The 10,222-nt window shown below is 37.3% G+C and overlaps 1 pseudogene; it reads left to right on the plus strand.

Annotated features, from left to right (window-relative positions):
- Positions 1 to 8,570: 8,570 nt before the first annotated feature.
- Positions 8,571 to 9,411, plus strand: LOC105716532 (heterogeneous nuclear ribonucleoproteins C1/C2-like; annotated as a pseudogene).
- Positions 9,412 to 10,222: the final 811 nt, after the last annotated feature.

The following is a 10,222-nucleotide window of genomic DNA, read 5'->3' on the forward strand; positions in this document are numbered from 1 at the left end:
AAAGAAGGCTGGAGCCTGACTTGAGAGCCTAACTCTCTCTTGCTTCCTGGGAAGTGCTCTGTGGGCGTCCAAACAGCAGGGTGAGACATGAGAAAAGTGTGTTCTGGGAACATGATTCTACTAAAAGCAAGCTGGGCCTGGAGGGAGGTCAGATGGAGGCAGAGGGGCAGCAGGATGTTGTTTTAAGACCCAAGGAGCAAGCTGAGGATCACCTGGATCAAAGTCGGGGCAAAGCTGGACAAAGACCCTTGGTTCAGGACTGTTCTCCAAATGGGCTATCCTGATGGAAATAGGTTAGTTTATTGCTCTGACACTCTATTCCAAGATGTGGCATCTGAGAAGGGACTGTGAGGAATGGGGGTGTGGGCTGAGAGAGATATACCATGAGTTCTAAAATGAGACCTATTTTGATGATGACAGTGCAGCTCTCATATATGTATCTTTGTGCTATGAAATCTAAGTAAATGTCTCTGTGTGTGGTATGAAGGATATAAAACAGCACATTTACCTTTCAGTAAATATAGTGGTGTTAGGAAGACAGAGTGAAAAATGGCCCAGCTGTTGTCAAAAGGCCAATGGGGAAACGTAAAGGATGAGAAAGAAATAACTTTACCACAAATGTAGAATGAATGGAGGAAGGAGGAGACAGATAAGAAACCTTGGAGATTCATCCTGAGAAGTCCAGCCAGAAGCTGCTGTAGGCTGAGCAGTCAGCCTCCTAGGCTGGAGAAGTAGATATTCCCTCCTAGCCTTGAATTTTAGGGCCTCCACAAGCCCTCTTGCCTGCAACTGAGTACCCCAAAGGCCTCCACTATAAAAATGTGTAATGAAAAGCTGGCCTGGTAGGGGAAGGGGTTGGGAGCAAGAAAGGAGTTGCTAATTGCACTAAGCCAAAGGATTGCATTTTCATGGGCATTGAGGGAGGAGGCACTGGTCTTGGTGTAAGATGCAAAATTGAAACTGAGATGTCTGTATAAAGCCAGGCACTTGAAGGGCTACTCCCTCACTGAGGGTGTAAATTAGTCAAAATCTGCAGCAACAGACAAGAAAAAAGTTTATCTATTTGGCATGGGATCTACATAGGTTAAAAAAAAAAGTCTATTCTGCTCTGACCTTGGTTTGGGGTTTGAATTTATCCTTTCTGCTAGCTAAAATATTAAAATAATAAGTGTCCCATGCTTGTTAATACTCTTAGGCTGCCAGGAATTAGTAAATGTAAAAGCTCTATAGAGGAACGCACCTTCAAAACCAGACCAACCAGAATTCTGTGTGATAAAGCCATGCCAAATATGAGCTCATAATACAAAATTATAACACACACTGACAAACCCACACAAACAGATGCTGTTTGTAATCCACCAAGAGCATCATCTAAAGAAACATACAGTGAAATCAGATTTCCAAGAGTTTCAGTTAATAAAATCAGATACAGACTATAGAATAATTATGTTTAAAATGAATAAAGAAAATTAAAAAGCACTAAAAACATAAAAAAAAAGTTTTTGAAAACATTAAAAATGTAAAAAGAGTAGTTCTACATATTAAAAATATAATCACTAAAATTAAAAAGGTAATAGATGTGATAAACAGTTGATTAAACACAGTTTAAGAAACAATTAGTGAAACAGAAGAAACAGTCAAGGAGATTACCCAGAATATATGTAACACAGAACACACTGTGGTGCAAATTTAGATAAAAATAAAAATACAATTCTAAAATTTCTCAGAGAGAACAAAAACAACCATACAGATTACCTATAAAAGAACAATGTAGGGTGTCTGGCAAGATGACTGAATAGTAACAGCTCTGGTCTGCAGCTCCCAGCGAGATAGATGCAGAAGGTGGGTGATTTCTGCATTTCCAACTGAGGTACCTGGCTCATCTTACTGGGACTGGTTAGACAGTGGGTGCAGCCCATGGAGAGTGAGTCAAAGCAGGGTGGGGTGTCTCACCCAGGAAGTGCAAGAGGTTGGGGAACTCCTTCCCTTAGCCAAGGGAAGCCATGAGGGACTGTGCCGTGAGAAATAGGGCACTCCAGCCCAGAAAAAAGGTTAGAGGAATTGCTAACTAGAATAACCAGTTTAGAGAAGAACATAAATGACCTGATGGAGCTGAAAAACACAGCATGAGAACTTTGTGAAGCATATACAAGTATCAGTAGCTTAATTGATCAAGCAGAAGAAAGGATATCAGAGATTGAAGATCAACTTAATGAAATAAAGCACGAAGACAAGATTAGAGAAAAAAGAATGGAAAGAAACAAACAAAGCCTCCAAGAAATATGGGACTGTGGGAAAAGACCAAACCTATGTTTGATTAGGGTCCCTGAAAATGATGGGGAGAATGGAACCAAGGTGGAAAACACTTTTCAGGATATTATACAGGAGAACTTCCCCAACCGAGCAAGACAGGCCAACATCCAAATTCAGGAAATACAGAGAATACCACAAAGATACTCCTTGAGATGAGCAACCCCAAGACACATAACTGTCAGATTCACCAAGGTTGAAATGAAAGAAAATATGTAAAGGACAGCCAGAGAGAAAGATCAGGTTACCCACAAAGGGAAGCCCATCAAACTTACAGCAGATCTCTCAGCAGAAACCCTACAAGCCAGAAGAGAGTGGAGGCCAATATTCAACATTCTTAAAGAAAATAATTTTCAATCCAGAATTTCATAACCAGCCAAACTAAGCTTTATAAGTGAAGGATAAATAAAATCCTTTACAGACAAACAAATGCTGAGAGATTTTGTCACCACCAGGCCTGCCTTACAAGAGCTCTTGAAGGAAGTACTAAACATGGAAAGGAACAACTAGTACCAGCCACTGCAAAAACATACCAAATTGTAAGACCATTGATGCTATGATGAAAGTGCATCAACTAATGGGCAAAATAAGCATCTAGGATCATAACGACAGGATCAAATTCACACATAACAATATTAACCTTAAATGTTAATGGGTTAAATGCCCCAATTAGAAGGCACAGACTGACAAATTTAATAAAGAGTCAAGACCCATCAGTGTGCTGTATTCAGGAAATTCATCTCATGTGGAAAGACACATAGGCTCAAAATAAAGGGATGGAAGAATATTTACCAAGCAAATAGATTGAAAAAAAAGGAGGGTTTTCAATCCTAGTCTCTGATAAAATAGACTTTAAACCAACAAAGATCAAAAAAGACGAAGAGCATCATGTAATGATAAAGGGATCAATGCAACAAAAAGAGCTTACTATCCTAAATATATATGCACCCAGTACAGGAGCACCCAGATTCATAAAGCAAGTTCTTAGAGACCTACTTAGACTCCTACACAATAATAGTGGGAGACTTTAACACCTCACTGTCAATATTAGACAGATCAATGAGACAGAAAATTAACAAGGATATTCAGGACTTGAACCCAGCCCTGGACCAAGCAGACCTAAAAGACATCTACAGAACTCTCCACTCCAACTCAACAGAATATACATTCTTCTCAGCACCACATCACACTTATTCTAAAATTGACCACATAATTGGAAGTAAAACACTCCTCAGCAAATGCAAAAGAACAGAAATCATAACAAACAGTCTCTCAGAGCACAGTGCAATCAAATTAGAACTCAGGATTAAGAAACTCATTCAAAACTGTATAACTACATGGAAACTGAACAACCTGCTCCTGAATGACTACTGGATAAATAATGAAATTAAGGCAGAAATAAATAAGTTCTTTGAAACCAATGAGAGCAAAGATACAACATACCAGAATCTCTGGGACACAGCTAAAGCAGTGTATAGAGGGAAATTTATAGCATTAAATACCCACAGGAGAAAGCGGGAAAGATCTAAAATTGACACCCTAACATCACAATTAAAAGAACTAGAGAAACAAGAGCAAACAAATGCAAAAGCTAGCAGAAGACAAGCAATAACTAAGATCAGAGCAGAACTGAAGGAGAGATAGGACAAACCCTTCAAAAAAATCAGTGAATCCAGGAGCTGGTTTTTTGAAAAGATCAACAAAATAGATCTTTCAGTAAATATAAATATACTGGAGTTAGGAAGACAGAGTGAAAAATGGCCCAACTGTTGTCAAAAGGCCAATGGAAAAAGGTAAGGGATGAGAAAGAAAGAACTTTACCACAAATGTAAAATGAATGGAGGAAGGAGTAGACAGATAAGAAACCTTGGAGATTCATCCTGTGAATGAATAGAAATACAAATTACCATCAGAGAATACTACAAACTATATTTTGTATCCCACAGAAATACAAACTACCATCAGAGAATACTATAAACACCTTTGTGCAAATAAACCAGAAAGTCTAGAAGAAATAGATAAATCCCTGGAAGCATACACCCTCCCAGGACTAAACCAGGAAGAACTTGATCCCTGAATAGACCAATAACAAGTTCTGAAATTGAGGCAGTAATTAATAGCCTACCAACCATAAAAAGCCCAGGACCAGACAGATTCACAACCAAATTCTACCAGAGGTACAAAGAGGAGCTGGTACCATTCCTTCTGAAATTATTCCAAGCAATAGAAAAAGAGAGACTCCTCCCTAACTCATTTTATGAGGCCAGCATCATTCTGATACCAAAATCTGGCAGAGACACAATGAAGAAAGAAAATTTTAGGCCAGTATTCCTGATGAACACTGATACAAAAATCCCCAATAAAATACTGGAAACCGAATCCAGCAGCACGTCAAAAATCTTATCCACCATGATCAGGTCAGCTTCATCCCTGGGATGCAAGGCTGGTTCAACATATGCAAATCAATAAATGTAATCCATCACATTAACAGAGCCAATGACAAAAACCACATTACTAGCTCAATAGATGCAGACAAGGCCTTTGACAAAATTCAACACCCCTTCATGCTAAAAACTCTCAATAAACTAAGTATTGATGGAATGTATCTCAAAATAATAAGAGCAATTTATGACAAACCCCCAGCCCATATCATATTGAATGAGCAAAAGCTGGAAGCATTCCCTTTGAAAAGTGGCACAAGACAAGGATGTCCTCTCTCACCACTCCTACTTGACATAGTACGGAAGTTCTGGCCAGGACACTCAGGCAAGAGAAAGAAATAAAGCGTATTCAATTAGGAAGAGAGGAAGTCAAATTATCTCTGTTTGCAGATGACATGACTGTATATTTAGAAAATCCCATCATCTCAGCCCCACATCTCCTTAACTGATAAGCAACTTCAGCAAAGTCTCAGGATACAAAATCAATGGGCACAAATCACAAGCATTCCTATACACCAATAATAGACAAGCAGAGAGCCAAATCGTGAGTGAACTCCTATTCACAATTAATGCAAGAGAATAAAATACCTAGAAATACAACATACAAGGGATGTGAAGGACCTCTTCAAGGAGAACTACAAACCACTGCTCAAGGAAACAAGAGAGGACACAAACAAATGGAAAAACATTCCATGCTCTTGGATAGGAACAACCAGTATCATGAAAATGGCTGTACTGCCCAAAGTGATTTACAGATTCGATGCTACCCCCATCACGCTACCACTGACTTTCTTCACAGAATTGGAAAAAGCTACTTTAAATTTCATATGGAACCAAAAATGAGCCCATATAGCCAAGAAAATTCTAAGCAAAAAGAACAAAGCTAGAGGCAACATGATAGAGAATCTGGTTTGTTAGTCTTTTTAATTTGTTTTCTGTTTGCTTAAATGTTTGTCTATTTTGAAACAAATCAATTAGAAATTGCGTGCCTACTAGGAAGGAGAATATCTCTTTGATATCTGGAATCGTGAGGGTTTTTTAATTTGCTTTTTGTTTTTAAATTTCTGTGTCTCTTGTGTTACTTGACCTGTGGCTAAAATTGTAGAATTGAAGCTATAAGCTCTCTGTCTGTAATTTGGAAAAGCATTTACCTCTCAATGTGTGTGTATATTTTCCTATTTCTGGAGGGGGTAAATAAATAAGATTATAAAGTCTTTTAAATTAAAGGCTGTTTGTTCTGATTGATTAATAGAATAAATAAATGCCTATATAAAATCCCTAAAACATAAGCTAATTAAATTTCTAATACTTTAATGTGCTATAAAAATGTGCTAAAATTGGTTCTTCCTGAAACTAACTCAGAAACCTTTTAAAAATCCAAATTCACATAACTAAAGCAAATATTTGGCAAATGACTAGTTTACCAATGTGAGTTTAATAACAACAACTTTGTCTTTTCTGATTTATCACTATTAAGTGTAATACAAGCAAACAGCTTATTTTACCTGGGTATGTTTTTCTTAACATTTTTTAATAGAACAAATAAGCTAACATTATTTTTATGTAATGTTTTATGTATTTATGTCCAAGTGAAGTGAATCCTTATTCTGACACAGTTTTTTTTTTTTTTCTGGATTCTTTTCTTAAGCTATGCCATCACCTGACACACGTTTTATTTCAACAGTAATTGTGTTCTATAGTTATGTCATCTTGAAGATAATTTCCAAGATCTCTAGGTAATTTAAGCCTTAAATTGATATTAAATTAATTAATATGTAATCAATAGATATCTAGTTGCTTTCTAAGTAGGATAGAACACTAACACACATATTATTAAGAATAATTTTACTTATTTTTGTATATTAGAGAAACTATAACAATGGGTCATGTTATTAGATGTGCTCACTTTTGCCACATCGGGATGCATGTGACTACAAAATGTTACATTATGAATTTTGTTAATCTGCTTAAATGCTTTGAGATGACAGAAATATGTTAATTATCCACTTTCTTGTCTTTTCTGTGAAATAGAAGTTAATTACTTCAGTTAAAAGTTATAATTAATATGAGTAACTGCACCTGGGAACAATAGTGACAGAAAAATGCAACTGAGAATATGCTTTTATTTTTCCAGAAGCAGACGTTCTTGGAATTTTTGTTCTTCGGATTACTTCACACTTACTTAGGACCTCAAAGAGCTTTTGTATATGTGATTACAGCTATTTGTATTTACTATATTAAAAATCAAAACTGAGAAATATTTAAAATACCTATTTATTCATTTATTTAAAGATGGCAATGATGAATGTATAGCATGTGATCATAAATAAGCGCTTCAGATTATAATAAAATTAATTTTAAACTTGTGGACCCCCTCATATCTGCAGTAGAATAAAAGTGTCACCAGAGTATGAAAGAGCATAATAAAAGTTAAAACTTGAAAGTGAAAGCTTGATATTTAAGCTACTAAATGTGTTAAAACTTTTGCAAAATTCACTCAATCTTGATGTACTTGGTTTCTTGATTTACTGATTGTCTTTACCTACAATGTGAATGGTTATTCTCTCTATGGTAACCAACCTTCCTGATCTGCCTGGAACCACAGGGTTTCCTGGATATAAAACTTTCAGCACTAAAACCAAAACAGTCCTAGAGAAACCAGAATAGTTGGTTGCCCTATTTACTCTCTGTGTAATCTGCCTAGAAAGCAAAGATTCTGTGACTCACTTGAATAACTGTACATTCTGTATGTTAACTTTATGCTCTTATCTATGAAAAAGTAGGAAAAGGAAAAGGAGAAGAAAACAAAAAGAGGAGGAGGCCGAGGAGGAACAGGTGCAGGGGAGGAGAAGAAGGAGGAAGAGGAAGAGGAAGAGGAAAAAATTAAGGAAAAATGTCCCTTATTTATGAAAGTAAGCTTTTTTCTTTCATGTAGGGTTCTTTACAACCATGTTACCTTGTATATTTATTTTTAAATGTCTTATTGTCACTTTAATAGGAAACCAAGTACTGTTTCTCAGGCACTCGTGAACCTATCTTAATCAAGTGTCCAAGTCTTTGACAGCTTTTTTGATTTTTGCCTTCTGAAAATCAGATCTGAAATATAGAAGAAAATAAAATAAAACTTGCAAGACATCTTTTATACCTACAACAGTTTTTGAGATTTCCCAGAGGGTTCCTAGAAAATCACAAAGATTTGTTATTTTACCTTATAAAAAGAGATACTGAAAATGATTAGCTTTTGTAGATTCCATGGAAGAGTTGTCACATCAGAAGAGCTGTCCTGTGTTTCCTATATTAAATTTGCATAGGTCAGATGCTATTAATATAAATATTTTAGAAACTTTATGCCTTATGAGGTATTCATCAATGCTTTACTTTCTGTATATGTTTCAATTTTAAGGAAAATACTGATCAAAAGTCTTATAAAATAGTTCTGTTGAATTTTCCTATATTTATCTGAGTCTGAGTAGTTTTACCTGATGATATTGAGCAACAGCATATTTCAATTGTTGTTTAAAATGTTAATTGGCCACAGCCTTTTCTCATTTTTTTTTTTTTAAAAAGCTTGAATCGAATAATTTCTAGGCTAGTGGGTTCTCAGTGCACATCAGATACACTCACAAAGTTTTGTAGAAATAGAGAAGTCTGCATTTTGTGAAGAGACAAAAACTGAGCGGTTGTAGCCGCATTGCTGACCTCCAGCAGCAGTCGGCTTCTCCACCTAGAACCCGTGAGTAGGAGGAGACTCAGAATCCAATCTCTTCTCCCTCCCGGCTCCTGTTTTCGGCTTTGTGAGAAACGTTCTCATCAAACACAATGGCCAGCAACCTTACCAATAAGACAGATCCTCGCTCCATGAACTCCCGTGTGTTCATTGGGAATCTCAACACTCTGGTGATCGAGAAATCTGATGTGGAGGCAATCTTTTCGAAGTATGGCAAAATCGTGGGCTGCTCTGCTCATAAGGGCTTTGCCTTCATTCAGTATGTTAATGAGAGAAATGTCCCAGATGCTGTAGTGGGAGAGGATGGCAGGAAGATTGCGGCCAGGTTTTAGATATTAACCTGGCTGCAGAGTCAAAAGTGAACTGAGGAAAAGCAGGTGTGAAACGATCTGCAACAGAGACGTACAGGTCAGTAACAGAACACCCTTCTCCGCCCCCTCTACTCAGTTCTTCCTTTGACTTGGACGATGACTTTCAATGGGATTATTATGATAGGATGTGTAGTTACCCAGCATGTGTACCTCCTCCTCCCCTCCCCCTACTGCTCGGGCGTAGTGCCTTTGAAACATCAACGAGTATCAGGAAACACCTTGTGAAAAGGGGCAAAAGCGGCTTCGATTCTAAGAGTGGACAGCGGGGATCTTCTGAGTCTGGAAAGTTGAAAGGAGTTGACCTTCAGGTCATTAAGAAGGAATTGACCCAGATAAAACAAGAAGTGGATTATCTCCTGGAAAACCTGGAAAAACCTGGAAAGGAACAGAGCAAATAAGCAGTAGAGATGAAGAATGATAAATCAGAAGAGCAGAGCAGCAGCTCCGTGAAGAGAGATGAGGCTAATGTGAAGATGGAGTCTGAGGGGGGTGCAGATGACTCTGCTGAGGAGGGGGCCTACTGGATAATGATGATAATGAAGATGGGGGGATGACCAGCTAGAGTTGATCAAGGATGATGAAAAGGAGGCTGAGGAAGAAGAGGATGACGCTTAAGCACATAGTGGGGTTTAGAAACCTTATCCCATTATTTCTTTATCTAGGTGCTTGTCTAAGATCAAATTTTTCACCAGATCCTCTCCCCTAGTATCTTCAGCACATGCTCACTACTCTCCCCATCCTTGTCCTCCCCATGTTCATTAATTCATATTTCCCTGCACGTAATCCCATTTTCACTTCCTTTGACGCTCATAGTTTTGTTAAGTCTTACCCTGTAATTTTTGCTTTTATTTTGATACCTCTTTATGACTTAACAATAAAAAGCATGTATGGATTTTATTAACTGTCTCCAAAATAATCTCTTGTTATGCAGGGAGTACAGTTCTATTCATTCATACATAAGCTCAGCAGTTGCTTTCCTAATGCAAAGGCAATCTCATTTAGTCGAGTAGCTCCTGAAAGCAGCTTTGAGTTAGAAGTATGTGTGTCACACCCCAACATTAGTGTGCTGTGTGGGGCAGTTCAACACAAATGTAACAATGTATTTTTGTGAATGAGAGTTGGCATGTCAAATGCATCCTCTGCAAAAATAATGTTATAGTCTTAAGATGTTTTTTCTAAAGTTGATACTGTGGTTATTTTTGTGAACACCTTGATGTTTGGGACCTTTTTTCCTCAAAATAAGGAAGTCTTTATTAAACCAGGAATTTGGAGGAAAAAAAAATGGAGAAGTCTAACCCCTACTCCAGACTCACTGAATCTCTTTTCTTGATATTCTTGGTATGTTATTTACATGCTATATCTAAGGATTATTA

The sequence above is a fragment of the Aotus nancymaae genome, unplaced genomic scaffold (genome assembly GCF_030222135.1).
Source record: "Aotus nancymaae isolate 86718 unplaced genomic scaffold, 86718_ANA_hifiasm-v0.15.2.pri h1tg000019l, whole genome shotgun sequence".
Taxonomy (NCBI): domain Eukaryota; kingdom Metazoa; phylum Chordata; class Mammalia; order Primates; family Aotidae; genus Aotus; species Aotus nancymaae.